The following is a 12724-nucleotide window of genomic DNA, read 5'->3' on the forward strand; positions in this document are numbered from 1 at the left end:
ACCATTTTCAGAAATCTGCAATAAAACAAAGTAAAAGAAGAAAAGAAGAGGATTGATTTCCACTTCTACATCCCATATTTTACTCTCAATTTTGTGTCAATTTTGCCCCATTCTCCTAGTACGGGCCCACCCGGGCCAACTGGACGGTACTTTTAATTTAACTGAGCTGTTTTTTTTTGTTATTTCTCTTTGGTTGTTGGATTTTTTACGTGCCAAATATCAACCTATTAAAAATATTTATTAAAAGACTTCAATGTATATTTTAAAAATGATCACAATATATTAAAATTGTTCATTATCCATTACAAAGAGGTTCATCATGTTTTTCGCAAAAAAAGAGGTTCATTGTGTTTGAATGTATAAAAAACTAGATTTGTGAAAAATAAAAACAAAAACAAAAACAAAGGAACAAAAAAAATAGAAAACCAACAAAAACCAGAACAAAATTAAAGAGAGAAGAAAACCGTTTGAAAATACTAGCACATATGCCCGTGTGTTGCAACGGGAAAGAAATTTACGGTTATGTGCAATCACAATGGTTCATCGTGAATACACTATGAAGAAACGCTAGTTGTCCCACCTACGTATTGAAAGAAACGCTGATTGCCCCATTCACCTAAACATCCAACGGTGTTATCGATGGCAGGGAGGCGCACATTGAGGTCTAGAAGAAATACATAACAGCTGCACAATCACAAAAGGAGCCATAGCGTAGTTGGGAGTTTTTTTTTTTGGCGGGGGCGTAGTTGAGAGTTACACATAAGGTCATCGGTGCCTATTACACGCCAAACCACGGGCAGTCATCTGGACATCGCCGGCTAGCCATGCCTCGCTTGATGCGACGCGGTCTTTTGACCCGTACAACATGAAATATCCATGCATCCATTTCTTGGTATAATTTGAATTTTCATCCACACACAGGCCCAGCGAAACAACTGGAGGAACCCGTGAGGCGAAGGCCCAACCCAGCAACGTGGAAGCTCAATCTTGTGTGGGCTTCGACTTTGCCTGGGCTCTTTAACCAGCATCACAGATAACAAAATCTATAAAAAAAACATAACTTTACTCGGCAACCCCTAGGTTGTCTCTCGTGTAGGTCGTGTGTTCAACTTCTTGCTGTGGCGATTATTATTTAGTCTTCAGCAGACTCCCGATTTCATTCGTACGTTCGTTTCCTTTATTTGCACAAATATATGTTCCTCCAACGGACGGACAAAACTAAAAAATAGCGTACGTGAAAATTACGAAACAAAGTGGAGCCAAACCAAGAATACTTATTCCCTTTAATAGTAGGTATATATAGGGTCGCGCTATTCGTCACCCTGGGTGAGGAATAGTTATTCTTCACCCCCCTCTATTTTATCATCAATGCACCGTACTTTTACGTTTCGTAAGTTTTGTCTTATTTCCGACGTAAAAACAAACTGCAAGAAAATATATAATCACCGTAAAAAATATTTTATATTATGTAAAATTACAAACGTAAAAACATAGTCTAAAATACACATAAACTGCAAATTTTCTTGTCTTATGACCTATATTTTTATTTTCTTATGTCAAATTTTACGTAGTGAATCAATAGAAATGTAACTATTTGAATTCCAAACAGAATTTAATTATGAAATGATCGTAAGATTACCTCGGGTGAAGAATAACGTATTCTGCACCCTAGGTGATGAAAAGTAACACTATATATACTCACCATTAAAGCCTGCATGAGACAGTTAAAGAATTAAAGCCTGCCAAATTAACTAGTAATTAAATCATTTACACTGGTTTCCAAATCTATCGCTAAACACGATTTAACGATGGATAGGCAAGGTGCCCAGGCAACTAGGTGTCCCAAACTGGCGGGTATATGCATACCCGCGTATGTACATAATTTCGTTAGGGGTATATGCATACCCGTATATGTACATAATTTCTTTGGTAGGTATACGCATACCCGCGTATGTATATAATTTCTTTTTTGCAGGGTATGTATATAATTTTGTTTGTAGGTATATGTATACACACGTATATACATAATTTCGTTAGTAGGTATATACATATCCGCTACGTATATAAATTCTTTAATACCTAAAAACCCAGAATAAATCATTGGATATATACGTACCCGTGTATATACATAATTTCATTAGTAAGTATATGTACCATGGGTATATTTATATTATTTGGAGTCGGCGCATAATTTATTGATATAGATAATAAAAATATTTTGTCATGAATATCTCAGAATGATATCAACTTTTATGTATACATTTATTCATCTGTGCGTAGAAAAAATTCACAGGCCGACGAGTCACATTGTGCGTACATACTATATCTGTTTCCTTTTATTCTGTCATTCTCTCTCCATCAATTAATGTGTGTTTTAATTCTATTCAAATCAATAAATACAAATGAGTGGACATGCGAGCTATTAAATACTAGGTTCCTGGGCACCTAGGTGCCTCAAATAATTTACCTATATATATATATATATATATATATATATATATATATATATATATATAAGGGTGCACACAGGGACATCACTATGGAACATCACTATTTAGTCCCAGGATTAGAATAGTTATTTGGATCACGATCACCATATATAAGGGTTGCCGGGAGACTAATCCATGAGCATCTATGGGACCGGCGGACCGAGTCCCTTTCGGTTCGGCGGGGGCGAGGGTCGCACGAAGAGCGGATCGAGGCGAAGCACACGAGCAGTTTACCCAGGTTCAGGCCGCACGGGTGCGTAAAACCCTACTCCTGCTTTGTGGTTTGTATTGAGTTCTTGCTAGGGAGCGCGGAGTGCTACGATACACCCCAGCAGCTAACGAGACCGAGCGTGAGTGTTCTCTTCCTCCCCCCACCCCTCTACGTTGCGCATGGGCCTCCTTTTATATGCTCAAGGGGTCACCGACAGGTGGCAACGTAGACAAGGGTAAAAATGGAAAGGTGTTGCGGTTGGTACAGCTACCTGCTATAGTGTATCATACCTAACCCTGACGGCAGGGGATCAGGGCATTAAATGCCCGTCTGCGTCGCCTAAATAGTGCAAAAGGGACCGTCAGGGACGCCACCGCTCGCCACGATGGCAATCTTGTCAGCGCCGCTTGCCACCGCGCACCGCTGGCTGCACAGCCTCCCGCCACGTACGCCTGGAAGGGTCCCAGAGCGACACGTTGGTGGATGTGCTGGAGCACGGACACAGAGTGGTGGCTTGCCGCGGCAAGCGCCTTGCCGCGGTCGTTGTCTTGTCGCGTCCGGGAGCTTGTCGCTCACCGGGCCTTGCCGGGACGCGTGGCGCGTCGCGGCAAGTTCCTTGAGATGCCTTGGTTGGCCTTCCCGGCAAGCTCCTCTTGCCGGGGTCTTGTCTCCTTGGCTTGGATACTTTGTTCTTGAATGGCTCCAAAGGAACCACGAAGGAACTTGGCGGTCACCCGGCAAGGCTTGCCGCGGGATGCTGCGACTGCCCGTGCACAAGTTCGGGATACTAGGGTACCCCTTCTCTAGTACACCGACAGGAGCCCCCGGGCCTGGGCCATACACGGTGCCGAGCGCTGTTGGGCCAGGCCCAAAACAGGGCACGGGCACGCGTGGCCTGGGTTACGCCGTATCTCTCCCCGTATCCACCGCGCCCTCCCCGAACAACACGCGTTGAATGCGGCGTCGTGGGATAGATCGTGGGTGGTTTCTTTATTCGGAAAGGCGGAACGTCCGCCCCCTCCCTCTTTATAAGCATGGGAAACAGGGGTAATTCGCCCATTCGCCGGTTGCTACTCCAATCTCGGAAACCTCCGCCGCTCCCTCGTCTTCCCAAAGTTGAAAGAGAGCAGCGCCCCGCCCCCCATCGCCACCAGCACCACCAACGCCGTCGACCTCCTCCACCACTTCCGCCATGGCTTCGAGAGCCGACAAAGGGAAGGTTGTGAAGTCGACCGAGGCGCAGCGGCTTGCGGCGCTGCGAAAGGAGCGGGCAAGGTCCCGGTGATTGTCATCGAGGACGAACCCACCGCGACAGCAGGGGGTGCGTCCGAGACAACCTTGTCGGACCCGGCAACTGTTCTCCAGAGCAGCCCCCAGCGTAAGTATATGCTTCGCTTTCCGCTGTTAGGCGCGCATGGATACTCTTTCTTTGCTGACATCTGACTGTTGGTTTGTGTAGGAGCAGAGCAGCCCCACCAGCAGCGCCCGGAGGCCGCCCCCGAAATGCCAAGGGAGAGTCCTCTGGCAAGGGAGAGTTCTCCGGCAAGGGACAGCACCAGCGTCCCCCCGGCGGTGGAGACTACGACTGCCGAACCCAGTACAAGTAATCTTCTCTTCAAAGCTTCCCTTGGGTTCTTCTTCTTTTTGGGTATTTGCTTGACTTTTCTCACTTTTCCGGCCATCAGACCCATCTGCTGCGGAGCCGATGGAGACCGAGGTTGCTGCCGACGACGCCGCTGCCACTGAAGAAGCAGCCGGCACTGATGATCCCGCCGGCGACGAGGCCGCCAAAGCTGCCACCGTAGCAGCCGGCGAGGGGTCTGACGATCGCACTGACGGCCCTGAGGCCGTAGGAGCGCCAGGCGCTACGCCGACCGCCGACCCGTCCGCCGTTGCCACAGCGCCAGGCTCCAAAGAGCCCCAGCCAGGCGTCTACTTGAAGGCCGGCGATGGCGTCTTCATCAACCTCCCTTGGGCGTCAAGCTCCAGGGCGCCGGTCGAGGGAGAGAGCTTTGATGGAGAGGTGCTCGCCTCCGCTGGGCTAACGCTAGTTGATGCGCCGAGCAGCAGCAGCGGCGAGCTTGAGGAGGAGCGGCTGCTGCAGAAGCTGTTGTCGCTCTACCACGCGCGGCAAGCCAAGCTGGAATCCCGCGAGGCGCTTGTCGCGAAGGCGGGAGCGGACATCGAGAAGCGCGCGGAGGAGCTCTGGGATCTCAACCAGGAAGCTCTGCGGTCCCTGGCAGAGGAGCGGGAGCAACTCGCCGAAGAGCAGAAGGTCTTCTTCCTCGAGAAGGCCGAAGTTGAAGAGCAACAGCGGCTTGCCGCTGAGAAGCTGTCTGCGCAGGAGGGCGAGCTGGTGCAGCGGAAAGTTAACCTCGACAGCCACGAGGAGGAGCTTGCCGCGCGTGAGCAAAAATTCGGCGGAGCCCTTAAGCAAGCAGAGGATGCTGCCGCAGTTGCCGAGGCCGCCAAGAAGGAGCTGGAGATGAAGGTGGCGCAGCTGGAGGCCGATCTCAAGGCGAGTGGTGAAGAGCTTGCCGCGCTCAAGCGTGAGCGGGAGAAGGACGCCCACAGCAACTCAAAGTTGCAGGTTCGTCTCGCCGAGAAGGGCAAAAAGCTTAGCGCCGCCAAGGACTCCAACGCGGATCTTGAGTTGAAGCTGACCACTTTGACCAAGACGCTGGACGGCGCCAGGGAGCAGGAGGTGGCCTTGAAGGAGGAGATCAAGGGCGACAAGGCGCTGCTGGCGAGTGCTGCCGCCGCCCAGAATGCTTTTAGGGAGAAAGTGGAGCACTGGACGGAGGGTCTCGTCAATGCTGCTGCAGATATCGACAGGGAGCTGGCGCAGCTGGGGGTGGAGGATCTCGGATATCCCTCTGATGAGAACCTCCAATCGAGCGCCAAGCTCACCTTGTTCTTCAAAGGCGTGGCGACGGCCCTCCAGCGGCTCCGGGAGAAGATCCCAAAGCAGCTGGCCGATGAGTCGCGCAAGATCTGCGTGGGAGCTCTTCAAAAGGTATTGGTGAAGGTGGCCTTCCGCAACCCGGGCCTCAACCTCACCAACGTCCTCAAGACCCTGCCGCCGGATGCTGATCTGGAGGCTCTCAAGACCCTTGTCGCACCCATTATGGATAAGGTGAGCGGGATCAAGAGGATTGAGGGCGATCGCGTAGACTAGGCCGCCCGTTTTCTTCTTTTCTTGTCGCTGTTGGTCATGTTATGAGAACAAACTGTTAGAGCCGCGACAAGCTACCTTATGAGAACAAACTGTTAGAGTCTTGTTGCGTAGACTAGGCCGCCCGTTCCGGCAACCGCGCCTTACGGGTAAAACTTATGAAGATGCTCAATGTTCCAGGAATTGCTCACCGGAATGCTATCTTCGGTCTCAAGGCGGACAGCGTCAGGCCTAGTGACTCGTTTCACCCGGTAAGGGCCTTCCCACTTCAGCGTCAACTTGTTGGAATTCTTGGCGGACTGAACACGCCGAAGAACAAGGTCGCCTTCCTCGAGACTTCTGACGTTAACTTTGCGGCTATGGTAGCGGCGCAAAGCTTGCTAGTAGCGAGCAGCTCGTACAGCAGCCTGAAGACGGTCTTCCTCAAGGAGTAGCGCGTCATCTTGTCGCAGCTGCTCTTGCTCAAGCTCATCATAAGCGAGCACTCGAGGGGACCCGTATATGAGTTCCATGGGGAGAACTGCCTCTGCTCCATAGACTAGAGCGAAAGGTGTCTGGCCAGTGGCTCGATTTGGCGTCGTCCTGATCGACCAAAGAACCACCGGCAGCTCCTCGATCCAGTTTCTTCCGCACTTGTGCAGCCTGTCCAAAGTCCTGGTCTTGAGCCCACGCAGCACTTCAGCATTTGCCCTCTCCGCTTGACCGTTGCTTCTCGGGTGAGCAACAGAAGCGAAGCAGACCTTGGTGCCAAGATCTTGGACGTACTGCATGAAGGTGCGGCTCGTGAATTGCGTACCGTTGTCGGTGATTATCCTGTTAGGGATCCCGAAGCGGCAAACAATCGACCTGAAGAACTTGACTGCTGACTGTGCTCTCACCTTCCTCACTGCTTTCACTTCCGGCCACTTTGTGAACTTGTCGATTGCAACGTACAAGTACTCAAAGCCCCCGACTGCTCGGGGAAAGGGGCCGAGGATGTCGAGCCCCCAGACCAAAAATGGCCAGGATAAAGGGATCGTCTGGAGAGCTTGAGCTGGTTGGTGTATCTGCTTGGAATGGAACTGGCACGCTTCACACTTGGTTACTTGTGCAGTTGCATCCTGGAGGGCTGTCGGCCAAAAGAAACCTTACCGGAATGCTTTGCCGGCAAGTGCTCTTGCGCCAATGTGGTGACCACATATGCCTCCATGTATCTCTGCCAACAGCTTTTGTCCGTCTTCCCGGTGAATACACTTCAATTTCACACCGTTGAGTCTTCTTCTGTACAGTGTGTTGTCGATAAACTGGTACATACTTGACTGCCGGGCTACTCTTTCCGCTTCTTCTTTCTCTTCGGGAAGTTCTCCTATCTGAAGGAAACGGACAATCTGCTGTGTCCATGCTGGAGCTTGTGGCTCGACAACAAGGACTAAAGGCAGATCTGCTGCTGCGAGAACATCCGCTTCTACGGCGAGAACCTGCGGCTCTGCCGGAGCTTGACGTTCCCCGGCAAACTTGCCGGAGCAAAACTTGTCGGGAGTTTGTGCTTCAACGGAACAAACCCTAGGGCTTGCCGGAGCAGACTGCTCCTCAGCGCTCTTGGCGTTGATCTTGGGGACCTTCTTGGCGGCGGCTTCGGGAAGCTCTGCCGGAAAATAGTCACCAAAAATCAACTTCCTCTTCTTGCTCTGTCCAGTTGATGGCATTACAGACGGTTGAGTCAGTTTGAGCACAAAGATCCCTGGTTTCACAGGTAACTTAAGTGCAGCGCACTTTGATAGGCCATCGGCAATGGCGTTCTGAGCTCTTGGAACATGCTCCATCTGTAGGCCGTCAAAGTGCTCTTCTAGCTTTCTCACTTCGTCGACGTAGGCTTCCATCAACGTACTCTGATAGCTCTTATTCACTTGGCGGACGACAAGCTGCGAGTCACCCCTGACAATGAGCTTTTTGATCCCAAGGTCTGCCGCGATCCTGAGACCGGCAAGCAAGCCTTCATACTCTGCAGTATTGTTTGTTGCTTGCTCCTTGGGAAAGTGCATCTGGACTACGTACTTGAGGTGCTCTCCGGTGGGTGCGACAAGCAGCACGCCAGCGCCGGCGCCTTGCAGCGAAAAGGCACCATCAAAGTACATCAGCCACTCTTTGCTTGCTTCCTCGACGGGGATGCTCGTTTCTGGAATTTCTTCATCTGGTGTTGGCGTCCATTCTGTTATGAATTCTGCCAATGCTCTGCTTTGGATAGTTGAAGTACTCAAATTTGAGGCCAAAGCTTGACAGTTCCAGTGCCCACTCAACAATCCTGCCTGTCGCTTCTGGATTCTGTAGTATCCTCTTCAGCGGAAAACGAGTGACAACTATGATCTTATGTGCTTGGAAGTAATGGCGCAGCTTTCTCGAGGCCATGAGAAGGCCGAAAAGCAATTTCTGCACGCCAGAGTACCTTGACCTAGCCCCCTGCAGAAGGGAACTGACAAAGTAAACTGGGCGCTGTACCATTCTCTTCTGTATCTCCTCACGCGTCTATGCAGATCCATCCTTGTCGGGACCAGAGCTTGTCGGGGAAGCCCCCTGCTTGTCGCTGGATGCACCTGCCGTGGTTGCTGGCTCGTCATCTGCCTCCTTCTCTGCTACTAACGCAGCACTAACCACTTGATTGGTTGCCGCTATATACAGCAGCAACTTCTCTTGTGGCTTAGGTGCGACAAGTGTTGGGGTGGAGGACAGGTATCTCTTCAAGTCTTGCAGCGCAGCCTCCGCTTCCGGAGTCCATTTCATTGGACCTGCCTTTTTCAATATTTTGAAAAACGGCAGGGCGCGCTCAGCAGACCTAGAGATAAACCTGCTGAGAGCAGCCACGCAACTGGCAAGTCTTTGTACATCCTTGACGCGCTTTGGTGCTTCAATCGCTCAATGGCCTTGATCTTGTCGGGATTGGCTTCGATTCCCCGCTGAGACACGAAGAACCCGAGAAGCTTGCCGGAGGGGACTCCAAACACACACTTCTCGGGGTTGAGCTTGAGGCTGATCTTGCACAGATTTGCAAAGGTCTCGTCTAAATCTTGAATCAGAGTTGCCTTGTCCTTGCTCTTGACCACTATGTCATCCATGTAGGCTTCTAGATTTCTGTGTATTTGTGGCTCAAAAGCGACATGGACTACCCTTGCAAATGTTGAACCAGCATTTTTTAAACCGAAAGGCATCCGTATGAAACAGTACGTGCCACATGGAGTGATGAATGCGGTCTTCTCCTCATCCTCTTCTGCCATGAAGATCTGATGGTATCCTGAGTATGCGTCAAGAAATGAAAGCAAGTCACATCCGGCTGTGGAGTCAACAATCTGGTCAATGTGCGGCAAAGGAAATGGGTCTTTGGGACAAGCTTTGTTAACATAGGTAAAGTCGATACAAAGTCTCCATTTCCCGTTCGCCTTGCGCACGACTACAGGATTGGCCAACCACGTAGGATGGAGCACTCCTCTGACAAGGCCTGCTGCTTCCAACTTTTTGATCTCTTCTGTGATGAATTCTTGGCGTTCCACTGCTTGCTTCCTGACCTTCTGCTTGACGGGCCGCGCATGAGGACAAACGGCAAGATGGTTTTCAATTACTTTCCTGGGTACACCGGGGATGTCAGACGGTTGCCACGCAAACACGTCGACGTTCGCCCGCAGGAAAGCAATGAGCGCGCTTTCCTATTTAGGGTTGAGAGTGGCACTGATGGTGAAGGTACCACCAGTGCCGTCCTCCTTGGCGAACACATTCTTGGTCTCTGGCGGAGCTGCCATTGTCTTCTTACACTTGCCGGTGGAGCTCGATGGTGCGTCCTCGATGGCAGCGCAGCACTCCGAAGAGGTGCGCTTGCCGGAGTGGGCATCAGAACTCTTGCCGGACTTGGTCTTCTTCTTCCCCCCGGGAGCTTCAACAGCAGGTGACTTGCGATCTGTTGCGGTTGCCGCTTCCCGGTAGATCTTGTCGGCGCAGATAAGAGCATCCTTCTTGTCGCCAGGGACAGAGATGACGCTTATCGGGCCTGGCATCTTCAGCATGTTGTATGCGTAGTGAGAGGCTGCCATGAACTTGGCGAGTGCTGGACGGCCGAGTATCCCATTGTAAGGCAATGGAAAATCGGCAACGTCAAAAGTGACCCTCTCAGTCCTGAAGTTCACCTCGTTGCCAAATGTTACTGGCAACGTGACCTTCCCCTTCGGCTTGCTCCTTCCCGGGTTGATTCCTTGGAATGTGTCGGTCTCTTCAAGCTCGCTGTCAGGGATCTGGAGTTTCTGGAGTACAGCGGAGGAGATCAGGTTTAAGCCGGCCCCGCCGTCAACTAGCATCTTAGTGACCTTGAGGTTGCGGATAGTTGGTGAAACCAACATCGGCAAGCACCCGACCGTAGTTGTGCGATCAGGGTGGTCCTCAATATCAAAGATGATAGGCGTGCTGGACCATTTCAGAAGCTTGCGTGACTCGACAGGTGGTTCCGCCGTATTGACTTCCCGCACCCACTGCTTGAGTTGGCGGTGCAAAGTATGCAGAGAAGCACCGCCGTCAACGCACAAGACCTCTGTGGCTTTCTGGAACTCCTGCTCACTGGTCTCGACACCATCCATGTCTTCGTCGTCGTCGTCATCTTCATCCTTGTCGCGGCCGCGGGGAGGTCTGTCTCCTTGCCGCTGCTTGGCCTTGCTGCGGCGTCCTCCCCGGCCGGCGCGCTTCTTGCCGGATTCTCCAGCGCCTCCTTGGGCCCTCTCCTTGTCGCGTTGCTCGTATTTAGCCTTTTGCTGCTGGACAAGCTGCTCGACCTTCTTGCAGCTCTAGAGGTCATGGCCCTTGGTGCGGTGGATCTTGTAGTACTGCTTGTCGGTGCCATCCTGCTTGTCGGCGACCGCCACAGTCTGGCAGTTGGTGCATGCGGCAATCTCCTTGCCGGAGCTACCAGCTTTGGCTTTCTTGGTGCCACCTTCGTTGCCGGACTGCTCAATGACTAGCACATCTTTGCCTTTCTTCTTCCTGTTGTTCCGCCGCCGGTTTTTCTTTGCCGGGGCAGCATCCTCGCTGTCAGATCCTTCTGCTCCTGTATTCTCTCCGGGGAGTTTCCTCCCTTCCTCAGCACGTGCACACTTGTCGGCCAGGGCATACAGCTCACTGACGTCTCTGATCTTGCACATCGCCATCTCCTCCCGCATCCTGCGGTTATGCACGTTCTGATGGAACACGCTGATGACCGCGGCAGGGTGGACATCTGGGATGTTGTGCTGTACACGGCTGAATCTCTGAATGTACTTGCGCAGGGGCTCTCCTTCCTTCTGGGCGAGCAGATGAAGGTCACTCTCTTGGCCATGAGGTTTGTGGCCGCCTGTAAAGGCGCCGACAAACTGATGGCATAGGTCTGCCCAGGAGGATATGGAGTTGTCCGGCAAGTGCATGAGCCAGGACCTGACGTTGGGCTTGAGCACCAGCGGGAAGTAGTTGGCAAGGATCTTGTCGTCCCGCCCCTCGGCAGCCTGCACCGCGATGGTGTAGATGCTGAGGAACTCTGACAGATGCGACTTGCTGTCGTACTTCTCTAGTACGTCTGGCTTGAAATTCTTCGTGCTGGGCCACTGGACTTGCCGCAGCTCACGAGTAAACACAGGGCAACCTACCGCGTATGGCAAGTCGCCTGGTTCCCCTGGCGCATGCATGTCGACAGAGGGCCCAGCGCGCTGGTCCGATTGACGTCGCGCTTCTCTTCGGTGCTCGATGCGAGTACGAGCGTCTTCTTGCTATCGTTCATGAAGAACTTGGCGCTGATCGCGACGAGCTCGTGGATCTGATGACGCGGTGGAGTTGCTGTCGAGGTGGATCCGGCGAGTCGGCGATCTTGGCCTTCGGGGCGGAGAGTGCACAGTGGTTGCACCCCCACCGGTCTTCTCGCCACCGGCTCGTGCCTGGCTGACTTGCCGCGGCTGCGACGTGCTCGACTGCCGTTGAGTGTCACCGTTGGCGAAGCCGATGAGACTCTGAATGGTGGCCCTCCAGTCGTCGATCTTGTCTGCCGTTGGAGGGTAGTCCAGGAGCAGTTGAGCTCGCGCCAAAGCTTCTACTGTAGTGGCGGGTGGCGGTGGCGAACGGTGCGAGGAGCGGGATATGCTCGGACTTCTAACTATGTTAGAAGGAGCAGTATCCCGTCCAGGCGACTGTGCCTCGCTCGTGCCAGCATGTTGGCGTGCATGCTGGTCTTGAGCACTCCGAGATCCACCAGCTCGATCTTGGTCCAGCAAACGCATGGTACCGTGAGTACCATGACGCTGACGGTCCCGCGCCTCCTGAGATGGGCGCGGTGCATGTACGGACGCCGAGGTCTTGGAGTGCGCCCGGTCGTTGTCGGAGCCGGCTACGCCGCCGATGGGCAGCGCAGCCTTGTCCTTGGACCTAGCAGCACCGTGAGCTCCCTCGTCGACGCCCGTTCTTCCGCCGGCGTCTGCCCCATCAGCCGTTTGCTCCGGGGGTGGTGGGTTCGGCGCGGACGGAGCAGTCGCCTCCGAAGCCTTCTTCTTCGGCGGCATGTCGATGAAGATGATGAAGATCTAGCTCGTGTGAACGCCGGATCTGGTTCACACAACCTCGACACCCCCTACCTGGCGCGCCAAGGATGCCGAGGGACTAATCCACGAGCATCTATGGGACCGGCGGACCGAGTCCCTTTCGGTTCAGCGGGGGCGAGGGTCGCAGGAAGAGCGGATCGAGGCGAAGCACACGAGCAGTTTACCCAGGTTCGGGCCGCACGGATGCGTAAAACCCTACTCCTGCTTTGTGGTTTGTATTGAGTTCTTGCTCGGGAGCGCGGAGTGCTACAGTACACCCCAGCAGCTAAAGAGACCGAGC

The sequence above is a fragment of the Triticum dicoccoides genome, chromosome 3A, assembly GCF_002162155.2.
Source record: "Triticum dicoccoides isolate Atlit2015 ecotype Zavitan chromosome 3A, WEW_v2.0, whole genome shotgun sequence".
Lineage (NCBI taxonomy): Eukaryota > Viridiplantae > Streptophyta > Magnoliopsida > Poales > Poaceae > Triticum > Triticum dicoccoides.